The sequence below is a fragment of the Pteronotus mesoamericanus genome, unplaced genomic scaffold (genome assembly GCF_021234165.1).
Source record: "Pteronotus mesoamericanus isolate MK-2021 breed Mesoamerican mustached bat unplaced genomic scaffold, CSHL_Meso_final scaffold_165, whole genome shotgun sequence".
NCBI lineage: Eukaryota > Metazoa > Chordata > Mammalia > Chiroptera > Mormoopidae > Pteronotus > Pteronotus mesoamericanus.
Window position 1 is genome coordinate 3,671,885 of NW_026555307.1, and position 23,637 is coordinate 3,695,521.

A 23,637-nucleotide genomic window follows, 5' to 3' on the forward strand; every position below is an offset into this window, starting at 1 on the left:
TATTCTGTTGAGAGTTTCCATCTCTTCATTCATATTTTTATTTTGTTTTAAATCTTTCTTTTGTAATTTCAACATCTGTGTCACCTGTGGGCCTGCTTCTATTGACCAGAGTTTCTTTTTTATTTTCTAGTTAAATTTTCCTGCTTGTTGGAATATTTAGCAATTTTTGGTATGCTAGACATTGTCAACCCTATATTATTGAGAGTCTGATTGTGTTGTGTTCTTTAAAGAGTGTAAAGTTTTGTTCTGGTAGAGAATTTACTGGAAGCTCAGCTCGATCTCTCAGAGCTTGGTTTGGGGCTTTGTTAGGGCAGAATCTCTAGCAAATCCTTACCCTAGGGCTAGAACAGTCCTACTTCTGAGTTCTGAGATGTTCAGTGTGGTCTGTCTGCTGTTGGACTGCACAGTGCCTCCCAGCACTGCATCAACTTCAGACACTCCAGTCAACTCGCAGCCCATAGTGGTTCTCTGCCAGGTCTTGCTGAGTCCTGCCTTGCATATGTACAGCTTATGATGCAAAAACTCAGGGAACACCTGAGCAGATTCCTGGGTCTCCTTTGCACAGCTTCTACTCCCTGTACTCTGCAAATTGCAGACGCCTTAGAACCCTAACTTCCACCTGCGTTTCCTCTACTGTTGAGACCGCTGCACTATATTGGAGCTCTGCGTCCTTGTGCTGTTTTGGGAAGGGCTTCCAGGCAGAAAGCTGGGGTGAATGTGGAGCTGACTGTTGTGCAATATCCGAAAACATTTGTAGCACATATTTTGTCCAGATCAATAGTTATTTATACCACAAGGGTAGGTCTGATGCTAACTGTTGTGTTTTATTTTTATCATGACCAGAAGCAGAAACCCACTATTTACTTTTGCAACTTATTGCCTTCTACTTGTAAAGTCCTTTCTGAAAACACCCCAGTTCCAGCAAAGCCCCTCTCATTCCTCTCGACCCCATTCGGATGCTCTGTCATCAGTTACTTTCCCCCCGATCCCTTTGGGGTGGAACAGTCCCCACATGAACCTTACTGCATTCTCTCAGGTGTCTGAGTTGGCTGTTTGTGCATCTCCTTCTGGACGGTGAGCACATCGGAAGTGAGAGTCTCTCCACAGTGCTCTGCAAAACCCCTTCACAGTGTCTGGCACATTGGAGCTTCAATAAATGTGGGTTTATTAATTACTGCTAAAGCAGAGGAAGCTGCCCTTCCTCTTCCGCCGACCACTCAGCAGACATTGAAAAGGGTGAGGCTGAGAGTCCTTGGCTACAAGAGACCCAACCCCTTCATTTTTTATATGTGGTAATAGACCCAGGGAAGTTTGGTGATGTATGTCAATTATGTCATTCAGTTATTCATTATTTAACAAAAGATTATTGAATATCAACTGTGTATGAGGCTCTAGCGCTAGAGATAAAATACTTTGCCCTCAAAAATCTCTGAGACTAAGGTGAGATGGGAGAAGTAGAGGAACGAATAAGTGATTTCCATCCTGACTGGGTCTCTCAATTAGTTGGAGTGTTGTCCCATCCACCTAAAAAGGAAAAGAAGAGAAAAGAAAGGAAAAAATGTTGCCAGTATCAGGTTCAGACCCCGGTTGGGGCGTGTACAAGAGGCAACTAATCGATGTGTCCGTCGCATCAATGTTCCTTTCACTCTCCCTCTCTCTCCTTTCCTCTGTCTTTAAAATCAATGAACATAGCCTCAAGTGAAGATTTCAAAAAGGTGATGTCTACCCAGGGACTATACAAGGTCCATGGAGGTCCACGGAGGGGTCTCATCCAGCCTGGTAAGGGCATGGAAGTTCTTCTAGAAGAAGGGAGGCTGGATCTTGGGTGTAAAATCACCCAGGGAGAGGAGCAGGAAGAGCATGGGTGGGCCAGGGGGAGGCCCTGAGAGGACAATGTCTGGGGTGCGCATGTGGGCTTGCCAAGGTTTGGGGCGAGGGACTCATGCCAGAATTAGGAGAATGGACTTAATCCAATGACAGCGAGGAAGCATGCAAAGCTTTCATCCAGGGTAGCATGGTCAAATGTATGCATCACTCCAACCTCTGTGGCTGGGGGAAAAAGGAGGTAGTAGGCAGGAGGAGCGCTGGAGCCCTTACAGCAAGGAGTCATGGGGGTGGCGAGGCCGAGGTGGGCTCAGGGGAAGCAAGAGATAGACAGGGAGGACGGTCTACTCACAGAATGCCAACCTGCTGCCCTCAAGCTGAGGCCAGGCCCAAGGGCACAGAAAAAAAGCAGAGCTTCATAACTTTTCATTCAACATATGTTGGGGAGTACCTACTGTGTGCAGGTACTCCGTGTGAACAGACAGATGTTTTACTCTTACTGGAGACCTGAAGAGACTGAGGCTAACAGACAGGCGATGTCTTGCCCACGTCCTCACAGTCCAGCAGACTGAGCTGGGGCAAAATGCAGCCTCCTGGCTCTAGTGGGGCGCTCTGCTGTGCACTGCCTCTCTTTGGGTGTCCATCCCCACACTGCAGGGCTCAGCAGAGATGAATATGCAGCCAGAACTCCACACATATGCTCACATAGACACACACATGCTCACTGGCACAAACGCACACACACAAATATACATGTATATACTGTCGCACATGCATGTGCACATGTATACACCTTATGTGTGCAGTCTTGCACATGCATGTTTACACCTCATGCACATGCATGCACACACATATACACACAGGTGCCCGCACATACATGGACAACCAAATGTTCACTGGTCACATATGTGTGCATACAAGCACACACTGTCACATGTGTGCATGCATTCATGCACACACTCTCATGCCTGCACACATATACATGTATACTCATGTGCATACTTATGTATGCACACACATACTTGCACACACTCTCCTGTGTCTTTGTGCACACTCGCAGTGCATGCACATTCTCATACACGTGTTCTCATTCCAACACACAAATGTGCACACATTTCCACACACTCATACATAGAAATGCACATACGGGCACACACATGTTTGCAGTGACACATGTGTGCACACATTCTCACAATGTGAGCTCACAATCCCACCCTCACATGCATGTGCACACTGCATACAGGTTTGTGTGCACACACTCATCCATGAACGCACATGTGTACACACACTCACTATGAGTTCAAGTGAAAAGGAATCATGTGGGGAGCTGCCGTGACCCCCTGAGTCTCAAGAGAACACTCTTGAGCAGGCGGTGGAGGCTGGGTCGGCTGTGGGCACAGGGTGGGAGGAAAGGGTGGTGGGTGGGTGGTGGTGCACATGGGGAAACACCTGCCAGGTGTGGGTGCCCCCATACATATGCCAGACCAGCTCTCCTCAGGGACCTGACAGAATGTCTCACAGTGAAGTTCCCAGGTCACCCCAAGACAGCAGCAACAAGGCCAAGTGCACCCTGCCTGGCGGTGGCCAACCCCCTTAGGAAAGAGGGTGAAAAGAGGTGGGTCCCCACAACCTTGTCTGGCCCTGTGCTTGTGATAATGAAAAACAACTTGGTTTTGACTATGCTTGTCAATGAGGGAGGGACAGGCTGAGCCCCATGTTCCCTGCAGCATGTCCCTTGCCCCAGGGTGGCTGTGCTCTTGGGCTGCTGGTGCGCCTGCAGACAAGCACCCCTCCCAAAGCCTGGCCTGCCCCTCCCACACCCCACTCCCTATTCCACCTGCAGTATCTTCTCTCCCTTTTCTTCTCTTTCTCCCTCCACTTTTGTCCTTTCCTCTTTTCCTCTCTTCAGACCCACCCTCTCCTCCTGCAGCAACAAAGAAATCGACTGTCAGCCACCCCTCCATCCCCACCCCACGGCTCTCTCCCAGAGACACTGATGTGCAGACCTGTTTATTAACTTGCCAATCTTCCTCCCCTTCCCTCCCCTCCCGTTCCCTTTTCTCCTCTCCCTCCCCCACCTTCCCCTCTCCTCATTTTCTTCTCTCCCTTATTCTTTCTTTTTCTCCCCTTTATTCCTCTTTTTCTCTCACACATTCTTTGTTTTCCTCATTCTTTCTTTCTCTCCATCCTCTTCGCCCCCCACCGCTCCCCTCCCTCTCCCTCCTCTTAAAAGGCAAGAGAAATAGAAGTCAAGATCTTCTCTTGGCGATAATTATTGAAAAGTTCAGTGCAGAGACAGACAGCAATGCTGTGAGGAGTAGAGGAGGGGGAAAGAATATTAAAATGCATGTGCACAGCTTGGCTTTGCAGCAGATGTTGGCATAATTAGAGAGGAAAAAATTATGAAATTAATTTGTGGTTCAATGTAAATTTCAGCAATGGGGGAAAGCTGGGCTCAGTCACCTCATGTGCACAGATAGACACGCACACGCGCACACGCACACACACACACAGCACACACAGCACACCCCAGCTGCCAGGGAAGTGGTAATTGTCAGAACCTATCCAGGGGGAAAGACTGGCATGAAAAACAGGGAGGAAGGAGGCGGTTGGGGGGGCGGGGGATTCCTCCTCTTAAAGGCACAGGTGCCAGGATGAGCAGGAGGAAAAATGCCCCTCCCCCAAGGAGAGAGCAGGAGCTTGGAGGTACTGTCCAGTTGGTCAGGGTTGGAGCTCAAACCCTCTGCTATCACCACGGCCCGGGGAGGACAGTGCCGCCTTCAGCTCGGGAGAGAGGCACACACAGCTGGGCGCTGCCTCTTGCCCGGCGGGGGTCCCTGCGCCACTACTGTGGCGGCTGTCCTCTGACTACAGGGGCACCGTCACTCAGGACCAGCAGCGTGGTGTGCTGTTGCTTCATGGCAGATCAGAAAAGAGAGAAACACTCTCTGGGGGAGGGGACAGCAGTTGCGCTGGCTCTGGGGCTTCAGTCAGGCAGTCGAGGAAGGGCAGAGGCACCCAGGTGCAAAGACACTGAGCCCAGGCAGGGAGACCAGATCACGCAAGTCTGGGGACAGCGTGCTGTCACTCTGCTTGGCTCGTCGTGGGGTACACTGAGGGGCGGGTGCCCAGCCAGGGCCGTGTTCTGGCTCAGGAGGCACCGTCGGGCCAGGGCGCCCCTGAGCGGGGGAAGGGCGCGACCACGCCTGAGTGGCTCCTCTCACTGAGCCTCCGGGCTCAGGCTGCCTCCTTCTCTCTTTTACTCTCTGTCCTCGCTGCGCTCTCACTTGCCACCCACCCCCCGTCCCCTCGAAAGGAGGCTGTGGCAGGCAGATGGGGCAGAGTCTCCATCTCCTGCAGCCAGTATAGGCCGGGACACCCCTGTCAGGTTGTCCTCTACCAGGCAGGGCTGGCTGAGACCCTCTGGGCCTCAGTTTACCTATATGCTCAATGAGTGCTAGGCAGGCTTTCCCTCCGCACCCTGAGAGCCCTAGACTACGTCAGAGGAGGGAGCTGTGGTCCTGGGGGCCTCTGCCCTTCGCCCTGACTGTCGTCATGGCCTCCCCCAGCCTGCAAATAATAAATTATTTGTAAATGCAGTTACCTGCCGCCTTATCCATGCAATCCCCATTCCTTGCTGAGGAATCACCTCACAGCCCACCTTGGACTTCCGGGGCCCTGCTACCCACTTTTTGTGGCTTCTATGCCCCTAAGCCTTCCTATCACCTCCCTCGTTTTGGTCATTCCCAGCACGTCCCTTTGAGATTCTCTGGTGCGTGTCCCTGAGGCCGGACATTGCACCTCCTGCCTATCATGCGCCGTCCCCGCCCGTGTGCCCCTCTCCCTGCTGCACTCTTGGTCAGCACCTCTCCCTCATCCTAACTCACCTGGACGCAAACCCTCCATCGGCCTGGGTCCTTCAGCCCTTGTGTTTCCCAGGCGTGTCCTCATCCTCATCCAGGAAGCCCTCCATGATCACCCTCCGAAGAACAGTCGCTCATCCCACGTTGTCAGTGATATCTGTGCCCCCCCCCCGGGGTTGTGAGCCTCTTCAAACACCATACGGTGCACTGCAGACTCAGGGCTCATGCCTGCAGGCTCCTGCTCCTGCTCTGTCCTCTTGGGAGCCATGTCTGCCCATCCTGAGATTCATTACATTATCGCTGGTTCTCCTTCAACCCTTCTGGACCCTGAAGAGGCTGAGAAGATTGGCCTCCCTCAGACTCAAGCCTTGGAGTCCAGGGGGCTCTGGCCCATGGGGCATCTGAGTAGTGCTTCTGCGGGCCTCCAGCAGTGGCCCCGGCCCAGCTCCACAGCGTGGTGGAAGGGTCACCCAGTAGCGGCTTCATCACAGCACAGGTCAGGGGTTCCACTTGGCTCCAGGGAGACCTAGGAAAGCACAGAGGAGATGGCTGAGTGGTGGAGGGCTCTGTGGGTTGTCCAGAGCCGTTCAGCTCATGGAGGCTGGAGCTGAGGCCTGATCTCAGGGCCATGTGGGCCTGTACCCTGTCTGCTGCCTCCTGTGAATGGGGATAGATGTCATGAAGGACTCTGGGCAGAGGCTGGCACCTCTTTTGAGACTCATAGCAACTCAAGTCCTGCCTGCAGTCAGGCCTCAGGCCTTTCATGGCCCCTGGCCCTGCCCGGTGTCAGGGCTGAGGCCTCTGACCCTGCTGCTCTGCACCACCGTCCTGCCTGGGATCAGGGTGCCAGGTGGTTTCTGGTCCTCTCCAAGGTGCTGAAATAATACCAAGCTGGAACAGGGACCTGGGGACTAGGAGCATCGATCGGCTTCCTCTCTTACTGCTTCTTATCCCTGCCTGCCCAGCAGAAGGCTGATGCTAGCTCCCCATTCTCTGATCTTGGCTCCCAAGGGTGAGGAGAGGAAAGGGCAGATAGTCCCCACGCTGCTCTCTTATCAGAGCTGTGTGACCCAAGATGACATCAGCTGTCGGAGACTCAGTTTCCCCTGCTGTCCAGTGGGAGTAATGCTGCGTCCTTGGCTCGATGCCACAGGAGGAGGGATGACAGAGATCAGGGCTCAGGCTCCCAGACACCCAAGAGGTGTTTGCTGCTTGGGCCAGCAGCCAGGGGGCTCATCCGCCCTCCCCCAAGGCAGCCCTGGGCCCCCTGTATTCCCTGAACAGGGAAATAGCCTCACATGGGTGTTCCCCTGGATTGTTTCATTGTTTCAACCGCTCTAGACTTACATCCTTACTTATAAACTAAATAGGAAGCTGCAGAAAGGGAGATTGAAGCTAGTGAGGAACATGTCTGTGCGTGTGCGTGTCCACCTCGGGCGGGACCCTGTAAACCCGTGTGTGCACATGGGCATGCCCTCACTTGAGGGTGAGCTGAGGGTAGGCTGTGTGTGGAGGAATGAGTGTGCCAGTTGGGGCACGAGTCTGTGCGTCCATCCATGTGTGTGTGTTTCCATAAACATGCCTGTTCCTGGGGTTATTCCCAGCAGCCCCCACCCCACTCCACTCCCCAGCTCATTAAGGCTCTCCCATTATTCTGACATTTGTGCGCGTCACGTACCAGCAAGAAGTAATTTACTTAGAAGAAATTAAAAGTTCATTTTAATTGAGCGCACACTGCAGTATGCAAATGAGCACATTATGCACCCGATGCAGAGACAAAGCTATAATCAGCGGTTAACCCTACACATGCCAACTCTTCAGCTCCCGCGCTGCCTCGCTCTGGGGGTGGGCAGTCCTGGCCTTAAGGAGGTCTTCCTGTCCCCGGGTGGAAGGAAGCCGGCCAGGCTGGGAGGGTCACAGCCTCCCAAGCCTTCTACGAACTTTTTCCAGATGCTGACAACTGCACAAAGGCGGCACCGTAGGGAGACACGAGGCTCTGAGCCCACCTCAGGCTGCAGCCAAGGCCCGGGAGAGCAGGGACTCAGCCTGTCCCTGGGCTCTCCGTGGGACTGGCCTTGCCTTGGCTACCAGCAGCCCCAGCCAGCCGCAGAGAAAGCCTGAGGCCCGAGGCTCCTGTCCCATGACAGAGGGGAGGCTTCGGGGTGGTGAGTGCTGAGGCCCCTCTTCCCAGACCTATGACCTGGGAACCAGCATCCTGCATGCACTCCGACCCGTGAGAGGAAAAGATAGTGGCGGGCTCCCCCAAGAGCCAAGCATGTTGCTGCAGCCCAGGGCCTGGTGGGAGGAAGCGCATGCAGGACCTTAAGGTGGTTTGTGGGGCCAGCCCCACACACAGGCCAGGGCCCGACACCCTGCGTGCGCCCGCACTGGGTGCACCCACCCACCGACCCCCGTCTGCAGTGGTGGCCCCAGAAGTTCAGAAGGGACAAGAGGCTCTCCCAAGTGATGGAGAAATCTCAAGAAACAAAGCTGGCATCTGTTGTGGTGACCTGTATCAGTGGCCCCAAAGCCATGTGGCCTGGTGGGGGCACCAGGCCTCCTCTAGTGCCCAGGGAGAGATATGCCAGGTTCTTCCCCCAGGGCCCTGATCACCCCCAGCAGGTGCACCTCCCCGCCCCCCGCCAGAAGATCAGGAAGTCGGAAAACCTCAAGGACAGGCAGGTCTCAGCCGTGTGACTGACGCGGACCGCAAGGGCAGTGCGACGTGCAGGTGCGGCCCAGGCCAGGTCATTGCCTGCGCTCGCTTTCCTGCTCCTCCATCCTCTCCCTCTGCCTTTCCCTGTGTCTCTCTTTTGGTCCTACTGTGCTGATGGCAGGCCAACACCGATTTAGCTTACCCAGCACGCCCCAGAATAACGGGGGGCCGGACAGTCTCCCCAGCTTGTCTCCCACAGGGGTTTGGCCCTGGGATGGAAGCCAGGCTCCCCCTGGAGCTTCAGTTGGTCCCTGGGTGGTTGTTTTTACATTGGATTTTCTCTACCTGTCAGACCTTGGATTTTTAATGACAGTGAAAATGAAGCTGGTTTGCAGATGTGAGCTGACAGCCAGCTGCAGGAAGCAGACAGATTACCTCCAGACCCAGCCCACATCGCCCATGGAGCCAAACAAAGGAGCCATCCTGGCTCACTCGGATGAGCGGGGATGGCAGGGGGCCGAGCAAGCTGCTCCTACTCCACCGCTGGGCAGCACCCACTCAACCAGCCACGGCTCCTTGGGGGCCTGTGTCCACATGCTCAGGGGTCTGTGCCCCACTGGCTTCTCTCTCCCAGTGACAGCCCCTCGTCTCTGCCCACGGCTCAGCTTTTGAGTCCGTTGCTGTTTCATCTCACAGGTTCCCTGAAGGCAGAGGTACAGCCATGGGAGGCTATTGCCCTGATGTGATTTGAGGGAACCGGGTTCTCAGACCCAGCATTAGGCAGTGGGACCATGGAAGTTTGGACACTGGGCCTGGATGGGCCCAGAAACCTGCATCCTCGGGTGTTTTGGGAACTCCATGAGGGTGGCTGGGACCACCTTACAAAGCCCTGTGGACGCCCTCCCTCAACACCACCTACTGACCCTGGGGCCTCCTCACCTTCTTTTGCTGAAGGCAGGGGATGGCAGGGTGATACTAGCCTGGACAAGACTGGGTGCAGGGGTGGGCTTTTCTCCCTCCCCTTCCACCAGATGCAGTGGCGATTTCGGCCCTTCCGCGTTCCCTTCAGTGACTTTTCCCAGTCCCAGTGGGAGAGCGGCTACTCTGTCTCCGCATCCGCCAGACTCCTGGCTGTGCCCTGCGAGCTCCCCCAGAGCACCAGCGCTCCACTGGAGCCCCTGCGGGTGACACCCCGAGGGACCAGGGAGCCCGAGAGAGCCACTCTGCGCTGGCTGTATGCTTTGGGCAGGTTATCCCGCTGTGCCTCAGTTTCTCCTACACCTCAGGCACACATCTTGGCAGCATGACCAAGTGTATAGGGAGGGGCTCTATAGTGGCTGTACTTCCTATCTCCATGCCCCACCCCCAGCAGAGGAGTCTACTCGGAGGGCCCAGCCAGGTTGGGGGGATCCAAGACTTGTCTGGCTCTTGACTTATTCCTACTGGCTCTGGGAGCCTTGTTGCCTTCTGCAGTGTGGCCGATGGTCCAGGACCACCTCTCATATGCAAGCCCTACTTCTCTTACTACAACCAAGGGCTCTGGTTCTGCCGCTGCTCCTTCCTACCCTCAGCTCCCAAGGGCTGGGTCAGCCCCCACGTTTCCTTCACCCTCTCTTCCTGCTCCTGCCCCATTCCTGCATCCTCAGGCCTCGTGAGCTGGGAGGTGGCCCACTGGCTTTTCTGTAGCTCTTCATTGTCAGCTCCATTGGTTGAGCATGTGCATCAATGCCCACTGGCACTGGCTTCACTGAGCACGTGCTGTGTGCCAGACACGTACATAACCCGTGATAAGCATCCCATCTGGGCAGTGGGACTGCCAGTGGCAGAGCCCAGGCCTTCCAGAATCCAGGTCTCTGATCTCAAGCCTGCGTTCTTGGTCACAGTGTGCTTGCTGAGCCAGGAGAGAGGGGGCAGCATGCTGGGCAGATGTCGCATCTGGTGTGGGAGGCCAGCCTGCCAGGTTGCAGACCCAAGGGTGCACTGTTTGCTAGCTGCCAGCAGCTTTGGCAGGCTCAAGAAAGCTTAGAGGGAGCACGATGTCCATGGGTCTGTGGCCCAGACCTCTGATGCTGTCAGACACGCAGTGACCTGCGTATAGAGTGTAGACTAGCCCTGAGAGGGGCATTTGGAGCTCATCTAACTCAGGTAGCAAAGAGCAACTCCTGGAATCCCTGGGGGCTGCGGGAGAGACGCTGTGATTGATTAGTGATGTCTGTCCTGGGTCAGGATGGGCCAGGCCTCTGGTGATGCAGAGAAGCTGTCTTCAGGAGGGCAGGAAGCCGGCCTGGACTCTGCCCTGTGGACTGGACTCTGGTAGCCATCTGTTTGGTCATTCTCTTCCAGAGCCCCCATGTGTTGTGATTCATGCCCACAGCCCCCATGGGTCCTCAGGATGCCATACCAGCTGCCCTCCGGCCCCAGCTGGCCACTTCCTGACGTGGGGCACATCGTCTCAATTCTAAAGAGGGTGAAATACTGCATGACCTCCTGTGGTTTAGGTGTGTCTATGCACTTTAGAAAACGCTTTTTGTTGTCCCACATATAGTATGTGCTCCTGGTTGCTGTCAGACACTGGGACAATGGACAGCTCTTATCCAGGTCACCATGTGTGTGGCGGGGCATGGGTGGGCTCTCTGCAGCTCGCCTCGTCTGATCCTCACCAGACTCTGGGGGGGGATGAAGTACGGGGTCTGTCTTCATGTCTGCCTTGGAGAAGATCGGGCCTTCAGCTGGAAACATCGCCCCCATTAAACATTGTCTCTAGGGAAACAGAGATTCCTGTGTCACTGTGATGCATCGTATCTTTTCTAAGTGGTCACTGCTGCCCCAGTGAGTGGGAATCTCAACTATAGCATGTGGTGGCATTGCCTGAACACACGACCCATGCCAGCCATGCCGAACATTTCATAGGGTATTATTCCAGCCTGCAACAACCCTTGAAATTATTATTATCCACCTGGAAAACGAGGTAGAGGCTCAGAGGGGTTTAGTTGTTTGCCAGGGCACACGCCTTGCTCAATCCATCATCAGGGGCCTTTCGCAAACCTTTCCAGCTTCTGAGAGCTCACAAGCCCTGAATCTGGTCAGAACAAAGAATCCAGGTCCCCAGACAGTTCTGTGTGCCCTCGGCCTCCCAGGCACTTCTTCTCACTGGCTCCATCACTTAAAGAGACATCCTTCCCTGCCCATGAGAGCACTCCTCCTGAAAGGCCCAGGGCAAATGTTGCCTCCTCCAGGAAGCTTGCCTTGACCACTCCCCCAGAAGCTCGCCTTCCTCTCTGAAATCAGAGGGCTGTCAGCAGTGCCTAACCGTCTGCTAGCCTACCTCTCGGGGTGGGAGGACGTCCATGAGTACCCACCATGGCCCCAACCACTGTGCTGAGACTGAATTTGATGTACTGTGGAGGCTGTGGAATAAATAAATAGATGAAGATAATGAGGAGGCTAAGAGAACCCCCAAGTATCTTCAATTCCTGAAAACCGTAAGGGTCAGCAGAAGAGAGCAGTTTGGGGTCATTAGCAGATTTATCCCCAGTGCCTGTATTATCTGGCCCCACAGGTGCCCCCATGGGGAGCCTGCAAAAAAGGGGGAGCTGCCAGCCACCCTGGAGGTGAGACGCGGCAGGGAGCCTGGGTGAGCCAGGAGGCTTTGGCAGGGCGGGCTGTGCCCTCAACACACCCTCTTTCCAAGGCTCCAAAGAGCAAACAGGAAAGAGTTAAGTCCTCTGTGAGCCACTGGAGAAGGAAGTGGTAAACAATTTTTCTCTCCCTCGGCTAAATTAATATGCAAATTCCTAAACCCCCTCCTCCTCCCTTCCCCTGCCTTGAAATTAGCGAGGCAGACTGCTCAGCTAATCACGCATTCAGACGAGCAGGCTGCGTTCTCCGAGCTAAGAGGGGGCCGAAATGGCTGTGGGAAGGTGGAACTAACATTCGAGCCCAGCCCTTCTTGTACATCCGGAGCCTCTCCCCTCTGCCAGGCAGATGTGACCCAGCAGTGACCACCGGGCACCCAGGCCCAGGAAGGGGACACAGGGTCCCCTCCACACTCTGACCCCTGCAAGGGGAGACCCTGAGCACCGTCCATCTTCCCCGCTGGCCAAACCCCGCATTCTTCTCTGCAAACAATGGCCATCCTGAGATCCCAAGGGTGCCTGCAGTCAGGACCAAACAGCGCCCGGAGCCAGGCAGGGTGGTCAGCTCTGGGGGACTAGGCCTGCGGCAGCGGTTTCATGCTGGGTAGGACGAGCCTGGAGCTGCCCCGAGGGGCCTTCGTGTAGGGTAGGCAGGGGTTGGCAGAACATGTGGGACCCTCACCCCAACTCCCTCTCAGTGGTGTGCCTCTCACAAGCTGTTTTATATATTGTGGTTCTAGGTTAAATTTCATTCCAAAAGGTGTTTCCCTGCAAAGTGGGGGTTTGAACAGCAGGAAAGAGGAGGGAACAAAGACCGCCTGGGCACCAGGGGTGGATGGTGTCAGCAGGAAGCAGTGAGCCTTGGAGCTAAAGATGGGCTGGGCACCGCCCCCCCCAACACACACACACACACACACACACACACACACACACACACGCTGCCGCTCTTTTTTTTCTTAAAGGGCTCTGTCCTTCCCCTGCCCACGAAGCCCAGGCTTTCTGCCTGTCAGCCCCAGCCCTCCTGAGCCATCCTTGCAGCCTCCTCCTCCCACGTGCCCGTCAGCCTTGCTCACAGGGGACCGTCCCACAGGTCCTCCGCCACCGCCCCCTCAGTCACCGACCCTGGGCCAAGCTCCAGACCAAGAGCCCCAACACAAGCGTCTGTCCCTTCCCCTCATCCCTGAGAAGCCTTGTGATGCTGCATGTATTCTTGTTGAGTGTGGGGTTTAATGTCCTGGAGTCTGAGAGAGTCTCCCTGACTTGTTTCCAAGCCCCTGCAAAACAGCACCGTGGCCTGGACTCGAACAACCACGGCACCTGGCCCTCAGCTCAGCAGGCCGGGGGCCTGGCCACGAAGAAGCCTGTGAGATGACTGGTTGGGTGCCCTATTCTGCTGGACTCACTGGTAGCCACAGAGGAGGCTTCTTCTCTGTTGGCCTTGGTTTCCCCCGTCTGAGCTATAGTACTGTTAGACCCAGCGCTCTCCAAAGGTCCTTTCTTGTGTAAAGCTCTGTGTCCAGGACCTTGTTAATTAATGTGTCGGTCCATCCATCACCCCATAAGGCCTCTGGGTGCCCAGCACTGACGTCAGGAAGAACAACAGGGTTGGACTCCAAGAGATGTATAATTCCAGAGTGACCCTCCTCTCCACAGAGAAGGGGAGTGAGGGATGCAGCGAAAGCAAAGCCAGAATGGGGAGATGCCCCCAACTCTGCCTGTCACGGGCTCCTCAGTCCCTCAGGTCCAATGAGAATCGTCAGGGCAGGCAAACACATCTGCCCTGTGCACCTGCCTTCTTTCTCCCCGTCCCAGGAAGAGCCTAGATTTCCAGGGTTGGGAGGGTTAGGAAGGTGAGCAGAAGCACAGGGCCCCACCAGGGGCCAGCCCGACAGGTGGATGGGGGATATTAAGTATCCATTGAATGCAATAAAGTGGCTGGCCTCTCCCACGAAGCTGTGATGTGCGATCCAGCTTCCCCCTCCCACCTAAGGCAGAAAATCATCAGACAAATGGGGGTGGGCGGGGTGGGGAGCCAAGGAAGACGGATTACCCAGGAGAAGCCGGGCATCTCGGAGCAGCCAACATCACTATGGATCAATAAGGACCTGCAGCTCTGAGCAGCGACAGTGAGTAATAAATAAATAAGACAAATAGGCAGAAAGGTTAACTGGGCCTTGTGGGGAAGGTCTTGAGAGGGGCCAGAAGCTGAAACCCAGGGTGACAAAGGAGGCAGGAGCTGGAGTGTCAGTCGAAGCCACCAGGGAGAGGGGGCCTGAGAGTGCTGTGTCCAAACTCTGAATTCATTTCTGGAGCCCAGTTGGTGACAGTCACTGAGAAAGGACAAAGTTGTCCTCCTTGTTCTGGAGGAAGGGATCCAATGGCCAGCCCAGCCGGGCCACACATGTGATCCCACATCAGACCACGGCAGTGCTGTTGGGTGGGCCCAACAGTGGGCACTGACCACTCCAAGCAGGACCTGTGGCAGGGGGAGAGGGGCCAGAAAGCTGCTCTCCTTGCCTCCTGGGAACCAGCCTCCTTCTGAGAGGTGCAGGTCTGCCCGAGTCAGGGTTTGGGGTGCTTTGTGCCTCTGAGGGTGATGCATGGCCCCGCTAATGCGCTGCACACGGCTGTTAATTCTGGCGCAGCTGCTGCCCCCGCCCTCTAGGCGCTCAGTAACACCAGGCTGCAGAGCACGCTGCAAATTAACACCATTTGTTCTGCAGAACATGTTCTATTTCTACACTACATGCATAGCTTATTACCTCACCAGCAGTGCGGGAGAGGGGCCGCTGGGGCTGGGGGGCTCCCCCAAGCTCACTGCCTGCAAAGGGAGGGCACTGATGCTGGATCCTTGGACCATGATCTTTGAAGGGCTGGGGTCCAGCTCTGGGGATCATTCCTGGGGGAGGGTCCCAGCTCCTGTCTGCCCATCCTGGTGACAATAGCCAGGGCTCCAGGCCTGATACCCCTAGGCCGCTTCATTCCTGCACTGTCCAGCTTTGTGGATTTGGGGAGGTGATTTGTCCTCTCTGAGCCTCGAATGTGGAGCCCTCACACCTGCCTCCCAGACAATTAGACAAAACCACTGGGGCAAAGCTCAAGCTTGACTCTCAGTAAATGGCGCTGTTACGGAGTTTTTATCATGTCACTCTAGGTGACAGTTACCAAAGTCAGAGCAGGCAGTTAACAAGCCCCTGTTCTGATACTGGGCAGAGTCTCCAGGAGCAGGTGGACTCCCTGAGAGCACCAAGGGACACATGTCACCCGAGGAAGCCTATGGGGCAGGAGTTGGGCTTCCCTGTGGCCACCACATGTGGACCAGAGCCCAGGTGTCATGGACCCTCACACAGGGGGCCTCACTGTGCTTCCCTGCCCACTGTGGGGATCTCAGAGGCAGCTGTTTGTCCCCAGAGCCCCTCTTCAGACCAGGGAGACCCTGGCTGAGCAGAGCGATCAAGTTAAAGAAGGACCGCCTCTGGGTAAGACACATCGACGGGCCCCTTTCCCTCCTCCCAAGCTCCCCGAGCTACCCACTGTCGTGGAGCTGCGCTCGGCCTCGCCAGGGTGGGGCCCAGAGCAAGGCGGTGCCCTGAAGCTCACACATAGCACCCCGTTCCCCCAACACGAGTCAGCAGGTCCCTGCAGGAGGGCTGGGCAGCCTCAATGGCCCCTCAGGAAAGGACAGTCTGCTACAGAGTTCAAGGGTTCCAAGTCCCACCCCCACCAATGGCACCTAAAGGCAGCTTAGCTAGAAGTTCCCTCTGGGTCCAGGCTCCCCTGTCCTCCTTGAGGGTGGATGCGGGGGACAAGGTGGCCGAGCGGTTGTGTAGACCCAGGGCTGCTGATGTCAGGGGCCAGCTGTGCCCGAATGGAGCCTGATTGCTGCCTGCTGGCATGTCCTGAGAGCAGTTAGGGCCAGGCACCAAGCCAAGAGCCGTCCTTCAATGAACCCTGGTGTGGCTGGGACCATTTTACAGATGAGGAAGTGGAGGCTCAGAGGGGACAAAGCTCACACCGCAAGCACAGAGCTGGGGCTGGATCTGGGTCTGGCGGCCCCAAACTGTGCGGTCAGCGTCGGCACTACCCCCACACGCATGGAGGGCTATATGCTCCTTCTGCGCCCCTCCATCCCTCATCACCACCTTACCCTTGACTGTGAGCGGAGCACTGAGCGGCCATGGATACCAAGTCGTACAGAGGGTGTGTGCGGCAGCCACCGGGGCCGTGGGTGTGCCTCCCTCGCCCTTCTCTCTTCTCTGTTCAGCCCTCATCCTCTCTCCCATCAACCCAGCCACAAGGACTGATGGAGTCTCACCTTCCTAAACAGACACACCCCATGGATCCACGAGGTGGCGGGAGGAACGTTGTGACACTTTGGAGCATGAGTCAGATTCAGGGAGGGAAGGGCAGGGCAGCAGGTTCAGTCGTTGCCTGAGCAGAGGTACAAAGGTACTGGCTGAAGGGCCGGGGTGGGGCCCAACAGAAGGGCACAGCAGCCAGCCTCAGAGCCATCAGGGATGTACCTGGCACCATCGGCGAGTGCCTGCCCAGGGCTCACCCAGGCAGGTGGCTTTTAGATAGCCACCCACAGGCAGGGCTTGGGCCTGGAGCCCCAGCCGCCGGTTAGTGCTCCGGCTTCATAGAGCACAACAGCAGGACTAGGGTCCTGGTATAGCAGCCCCCCTTGCCCCAGGCTGGGATGCGCTCATGTGGAGCAACTGGCCCGCATGCAGGAACAGTGTGCACAGTGAGGGGGCCTGAAGAAGTGACCCCGTCGAGGCCCCTCACCCAGCTGGCCCAGTGCCAGTCCCCAACCTCAACCTCCCGCCTTCCCATACGCACTCCCCCTACGCACGGCTGGGGAGAGTGCACCGCAACTGAGATCCTACCCACTGCATTTTGGGAACCTGAGGGGACACCTGTGCTGGCCACTGGGCTGCACACAGTGACTGGCTCTCCATGGACTTTGCGAGGTCCTGGGGGAGGCCCAGCATGACTAGAGCATGGAGGACATCATGTATGTCTGGCCCAGAGCACAGGGCTGGTCAATTTCACTTGACATTATGGAGCCCAATCTCCATGTACAGAAATGGCACAGAGGCTTGCAGGTGATAGCGTACAAATAAATGGACAGAAGAATGGGTGCATAGAAGGGTGGATGGGTGCCAGGGAGCAAAGTGCCAGTAAGCGCTTCTGGCCACCCCATTGCAGGAGGGCCTTTGGTGGGCTGTGGGTCAGGTCTTGGGGTGAAATGGGGGCCACTGGGAGCCATGGATCCCTTTCCTGCTGGACCGTAGAGTAGGATGTCTTGACCCCACACGGGGCGACCGAGGTTTGGAGAGGACAGGGTGGGTGGGGATGGTCGGTGCCTGCTCATTCCCAGGACCCTCTGGGAGGTGTGGGAGCCGCAGAGGCTTTTCTGTCAAGAGGCAGAAAGACTCCATGAATATTTCATTAGGGAAGCCATGTGGCGGTCGAGGAACATCTGGCGGGACTCTCCAGGGAGCTGGGAGCCCGCGCAGGAAGCAGGACTGTGAAATTCGGAGGTGGTATGAGGGGGTGCTGGCCTCCGCCGCTGAGGAAGGCTCTTTTTCTGTCACCACGCTGGCTCAGGCCATCCACCCCCGTTCTGGGGACAAAGGCCTGCCAGTGGAGGCGGCTGTGGGCCAAGCTGTGGGGTGGGCCATGGGTCAGCCTCCTGGTTCCCCCACACCGTGGCTCCCTCTGCCCACTGTCCCCACCCAGGCCCGTGGCCAGGCCAGAGCTACTCAGGGGAGAAGGCCTGGGGTCTGAGTCTCCAGAGAGGCCGTAGGCTGGGGCAAGACTGGGGCCCGGGGCAGCCTAGGGAGACGGAGGAGCCCAGCTGGACTTGACAGGCTTTGGGCTGTGGAGTGAGGCTGCGGTTGGGGGTTTCCCGCCTGGCATCGCTGGAGGTGCAGTGGACAGTCACTACTGCCTGAAGCCCCTCCAGTTCTAAAATCCCCTGCTGGGGGCCCCGACCGGGGCTCACCTGGAACAGGGCCACACCGACCCTGCTAGTGGGGCGTTAGAACCAGTGATGGAGAGTTCTGGGGGCTGGGCGCAGAAGAACCCCCCCAACCTCAAAGACCTGGGCAAACCTGCACCGGTGCCAGGGCACGACCCACAGGACCCTCCTGGTCCAAACCAGCCTACGTGCTGAGGGGTGCCCACGCCCCTCACCGCCAAACAAGCTGAGGCTCTGAGACCTTAGTTTGCCCTCCTGTGTGCAGATCCCAAACTCAGCTCTTGGCCAGCACCCAGAACCATCACACCGGCTTCCAGGGGCTGGTCAGGCTGGGCCTGGGCACCCTCTTCAGAAGCCCCATTACCTGCTGGTCAGGGAGGACGGCCCATCCCTGAGAGCCCCTGCGCTGTGCCTGAGCAGTCTTGTGGCTGGGCCTCTGCCAGGGTCTGAGCCCTGCCTGAAGCCGCAAAGCACCTCTTGTTCCATCTCCACCCTTCTAACTCCCAGTCCTGTGTTCACTGTGTGCCCCTCAGCCCTGGGTCACCCCCACACCGCACCCCCTCAGCCAGCCCAGACCTTGGGAGCTCCTCACGGGCCTCCCGGAGCTAGGCTCCTTGGCCTTCAGGCTCTGTAGCCCAAACCCCTTCCTACTTGGCAGTGCTGGGGCCGGCCACTGCCCAGGGCACAGGCCCCAGGGGCCCAAGCCCGCATCCTTCCCTGCCATGTGCCCCAGGCCTCCTTGTGCGGTCCCTTCTGTATGGATCTACTCTGGCTGCTCCAAACGTCACCCGGCACAGCCTCCAGCCCAGAGTCCTCTGAGCGGCAACAGTGTCCCTCTGGTCCTGTGCCCCCAGCCTAAGGCATAAGTCCCCGTACCCTTCGCCCAATGTGCTCGGATGTTCCCTCCCACCTTCATCATGGATCTTGCCCAGGGACGGGATGGCTGGGCACCGCGGCTGGCAGCACTCCACATGAGCCCTCCTGCCACCACCGCCTGGCAGGCAAGAAGCCTAAATCGCCTCTCCGGCTGCTTTGGTCCTTTCTGCCCAGCAGGGCTTTGTCCTAGGAACTCCCCCACACACCACTCCTCCCCACCCGGGCAGCTTGCCCCCATGCCCTCGGCAGCTGGGCTCCTTGGCACAGCCGCCTGAGCTCCCTCTGATGGCCACGTTTGGCTGTGGTCCCACCGGTCTGCACACAGGCACAGCGGTGCCAAGCCAGGCTGCAGGGCTCTGGGCAGATGGGAAGGAGGGAAGTGAGATGCTTCTCCTGGGATCTCCCAGCCCCTCCAGGTGTCACCCCCCGGTCCTCCTCCTATCCCCACCTGAGTCCCTGGGATGGACTGCAAGAAGAAACAGACAGACATTCAAGGACGGTTTGGGGACACCGTTCCAAAAGTGAGGCAGAGAGGACCTTGCCCTAAGAGCCAGCAGGGCATGGGGCAGAGGTGACGCAGCCACGAGACCCCAGAGAGAGGGGCCCAAGCACCAGAGGCAGAGGCGCTGCCATGCCAGGGCCCCCGGATGTGGTTGCTGTCCCCTTAAACCCCGACACTACCCACACCCAGCCGGCCAGCCCTGCTTTATTCCCTCTGTGCAGGAACGGTTTCTGCGCCACCTGAAGGGCTCCTGCCCACCACACTTGGACAACACAGGCCCCAGGGTGGCGGACCACCCCCTACGCCCATGGCAGTGTTCAGGGAGCCGAACCTGCTGGCCCAGAACCCCGCTACACACAGCTGTCCCTTGCAGGCTGCTGTGCCACAGCACCTACACCCAGGCCGAGACCCAGCCACCTGCCCAGGGAGCCCCAGTCGGTTGTTACCTGTGCCGCGCTGGTCGCCACTGTCCACCTGCTCCCAGCCCGGTTCTCCATGGCTCCGCTGCCAAGCGGCTGCCGCCTCCCCAGGACGGGCTGCCGGCGATTTTCTGTGGTTTTTGTTTGTGAGTTTTGGCCCCGTGAGCCTGCGGGCACCCAGGAGGCACCCAGCCCGCTGCTCTTCCATGGCAAGCGTCCATCTTCCCTTCGCAGCGGCTCTCACCTCTCCCTCCTCCTGTCCCCACCGTGCCAGCTCAGAGGCAACTGGCACGGACGGAGCCCGGCCAGCCTCTCGCAGCTGGGTGTAGCCACGCTCCTTTTTTTTTTTTTCGTATTTTAAACACACACACATACTCGCACATGCACACACACACATGCCAAGCCCCCCGCCCCCGACAACATGCATCCCTTCTGTCAGGAGCAGCCCCAGCCAAGAAAGCCCAGAAGCGGGCGGCGGCAGAGAGCCGGGCTGCCGAGCGGTGGAAACCCCAGCCCCGAGCCCGTCCCTTCCTCTCCCATCACCCTCCTCTTACGTAAGAACTTCACATGCATATCGTACTTCGCAGCCTCCTGATTGGGTCCACCTTGTAACCGGCCTGGTCCTTCACCGCCCGGGCCCCAGCCATGCTGGCCCCCTGCCCAGCCCCCAGCCCAGCCCCCAGCCTCCACCTCACTGCTCCTGTCCCTTCCCTAAGATGTGTTTATTTATGGAGGGCCCACTGCAGGCCACGTGCTGAGCAGCTGACTGGATGGACACAGGCCTGGCCTCCTGGAGCCGGCAGTCGAGCCGGGGACATGATTAAACATGAGCGCTGTGAGGAGACATGCAAGTGCTGTGACGTACAAGAGTGGCTGTAGGGTAGCGATGGGAGTCTCCCTGAGGGGTCAGAGCAGGGTCCCAAGTGGACGTGAGGGTCAAGCCCAACCTCAGGCCAGGACAGAGATGCAGGAAGAGGCCTTGGTCAGAACTCCAGCTGAGACGGCAGCAGGTGGATGGTGCCAGCTGTCTGCTCGAAGCCATTAGCACCCTCTCACTTGCTCATTCAATCCCCGTGGGCGAGCCCACCCTCTGCCAGGTCCCTGGAGCAGGAAGTGGCTGATTCCAAGGAGGGGGAAAGATTGGGGGCAGATGCACCTGTCATCTGGCCCCGCTCTCGCCCCTGCCTGCTCTGAACAAAGGCTGTGTGCCTCAAGATGGAGCCAGAAGAGGTGGCCTGGGTGACCCTGGGAGTGGCCATGCCACAGACTTCCCACCTCCCACCTTCTCATCATCCAGGAAGAACAGCCCTGATTGCAGGCCCCCTTGCCAAGTCTCCCGTGAGCCTGGCAGGCAGCTGGCATGCTTGCAGATGCAGGTGGCAGGATGTGGACACAGACAGAGGGCGGGCGTGAGGGATCCTCCCGGGGTCTGGCCTGGGCCATTTGGATTGTGGTCCATTCAGAAACAAGGCCAGGTTGGCTCTGGATCAAAGGTCATCCCAAGCCAGCTCACCTGATGCAGATGGCCTCACCTGACCTCCTCCCCTCAGCTGTGATTGGCAGGGGTGGCCGATGGATCACTGGGCACCAGGTGGTGGAAGCCTCTCGTAAGCCTCTATCTGCAGATATCACTTTGTTTTTCTGGGTATTAATTTTTTTTCTTACCAATTACTCTAAGAACTTGACAACATTAATTACCTTCAAAACTCCTTGAAGTGCCCCAAATGGACAAGAAGGAAAAGCCACCACAGGATGCTCATGCTCCCATGAGGCTGAGGCCCAGTGACCCCAGGGAAAGCTCTAAATTGGTTAAGTGCCCATTTTCGGCACAGAGTCAATGCCCACCCAAGCTCCAGCTGCTCCTGCTCACAATTGGCATTTAGGCTCTGAGGGGACTCCTCAAGGGCAACCTCTGACCTAGAGCACTGTACCTTCCTCTCTGTAGGTTTTGCCCAGGCCGCAGACGAGAGGAGGTTCTGGAAGGAACAGCCACCCCGGGAGTCCTCCTGACATTTCAGCCTTGCCTCCCTGAAGCCCCTTCGCCCTACTGCCTCCATGCCCTCACAGGGCCTCCTTTCTCCACCCTGCTGCCTCGCTGCTTCCAGAACATTCTGGCAGCTCCTGCTGAGGTACCAGCTACTTCCAGATGCTTCTCCTTCATAGGGCCTAATACTTCTTCATTCAAGGCTTGTTCACATGTCTCTCTTAGGAGGTCTTCCCTGACCATTCCCTTTTTAAAAATTGTGGTAAAATACACATAACCATTTGAAAGTACACAATTCAGTGGCATCTAGCACATTCAGTATTTGGCACCCAACACCTCCTAGTTCCACAGCACTTCGATTGCCCCAAGAGGAAATCCATCCCCATCCCCAGTCACCCCTCCCGAGCCCCAGCCTCTACGGACCAGCTTCTTGTCTATGGATTTCTGCACCCTGGGCATTTCATCTTCGTAGAATCATCCACATGCAGCTTCCCTCTCTGGTGCGGCGTTTTCACAGCTCGTCCACGCTGTGGCCTGTGTCAGAGCTTTCTTCCCAGTTTTGGTGGCTGATTGGTCTACTTTTTGAGCAGCCCAGGCTGCTTATCCTCCTCGTAGGCTCCTGTGCCCTCCTTCCACACAGGCAGAGGGCTCTGTGTCTTGGGGAGGGGCCTGGCCCCTGCTCCATCCAGGTTAGCCAAGCTCAGGATTCGGCTGGGGCAGGGCCAGACTCATCTGAATGAGAAGAAAAGCTCTTTTAGAAACAAGATGCTCAGTCCCATGTAAAGGGCTCGGGGTATGGCTGAAGGGATGGGAGAATGTCACATTTCCCATGTGTGAAAGCAGGGACCCGGTCTCAGTTGGGGTTGGGATGGTCATCCTATGCCAGTCCACCCCACCACCCACCCCCACCCACCAAGCTCTGTTTCCTGCATTCTGTAGGCACATGAGGGGGCTGGAAGCACTCCCCGGGCTGTGGTACCCAAGGTCTATGGCCACCGTAGCCGCTGCCACTCTGCCAGGAGGGGACACCTGCTATCTGGCTGTGGTAGTGGGAGCCAGGACTGGGGCAGGTCTCCCATCTCCCTGCACCCCTTCCCATTCTCAGTCCATGTGGAAGTGAGGGATGGATGGCAGCAGAACATCCTGTTGAGATGCATAAAAGGAGCTCACTGACCCCTGAGCTGGAGAGAGCCAAGGTGGACACAGGGCAATAAAAGACTAGCCATTCAGAGGGGTTGGGACTGGCCACACTTAGGACAAGGTTGGGGGAGGGCAGCCACAATCTGACTGCAGAGCTGCACCAGGCACAGAATGACCCGAAGCCCTGTCCCCTTGGATGCCTGCATGTGAGCCTGCTGGTGGCGCAGCCGCCCCCACACTTGCCCACCCCCCAATCCTCTTGAGATCCACCTATCACCCTGACAGATGGGCTGAGACAGAGGACCCCCAGCTGGGGTCAGCGCCCTGCTGCCTGAGAGGCTCGCGCCTCATCCATCACTGGGGGCTGCTGGCAGGGCTGGCTGCAGCAGCTGTCTGAGCCATCCGGGTGCATGCCTTTAGAGGCCACCAAGTGGGTACCAAGTGCCTCTCACCCCCAGCCTCTCCCCAGACAGGGTAGGTGGGTGGGTGACCGGGCCACACCTGCCTCCCTCGGCCCCCAGAAACCTGGCCAGGTACCACCTTGGCAGAGGGGCTTCTTCCGGTGGCCGGGCTGCAGGAGAAGCATTCCCCAGGGCACCCTGGCTTGCCTACTGCTTGAAGATCTGCAGCTGCCCTGGCGCTGGGGCTGTGCAGTGGACAGAACTGGGAGGCGGTGGGGAGGGGTCACCTGCACTCTGTCTGGTGACTGCACATGCAGAGACATGCTGACCAACAGTCTCCCTCCAGGTCCA

At 57.3% G+C, this 23,637-nt stretch overlaps 1 long non-coding RNA gene across 1 annotated transcript; it reads right to left on the bottom strand.

Annotated features, from left to right (window-relative positions):
* Positions 1-1,385: 1,385 nt before the first annotated feature.
* On the bottom strand, positions 1,386-20,042 carry LOC129083067 (uncharacterized). Its single transcript, XR_008530464.1, has 3 exons — positions 19,789-20,042; positions 5,712-6,213; positions 1,386-1,524 (listed from the first exon to the last, which is right to left on the bottom strand). It is a non-coding gene; the product is annotated as an uncharacterized LOC129083067 (long non-coding RNA).
* Between the last annotated feature and the right edge of the window lie 3,595 nt (positions 20,043-23,637).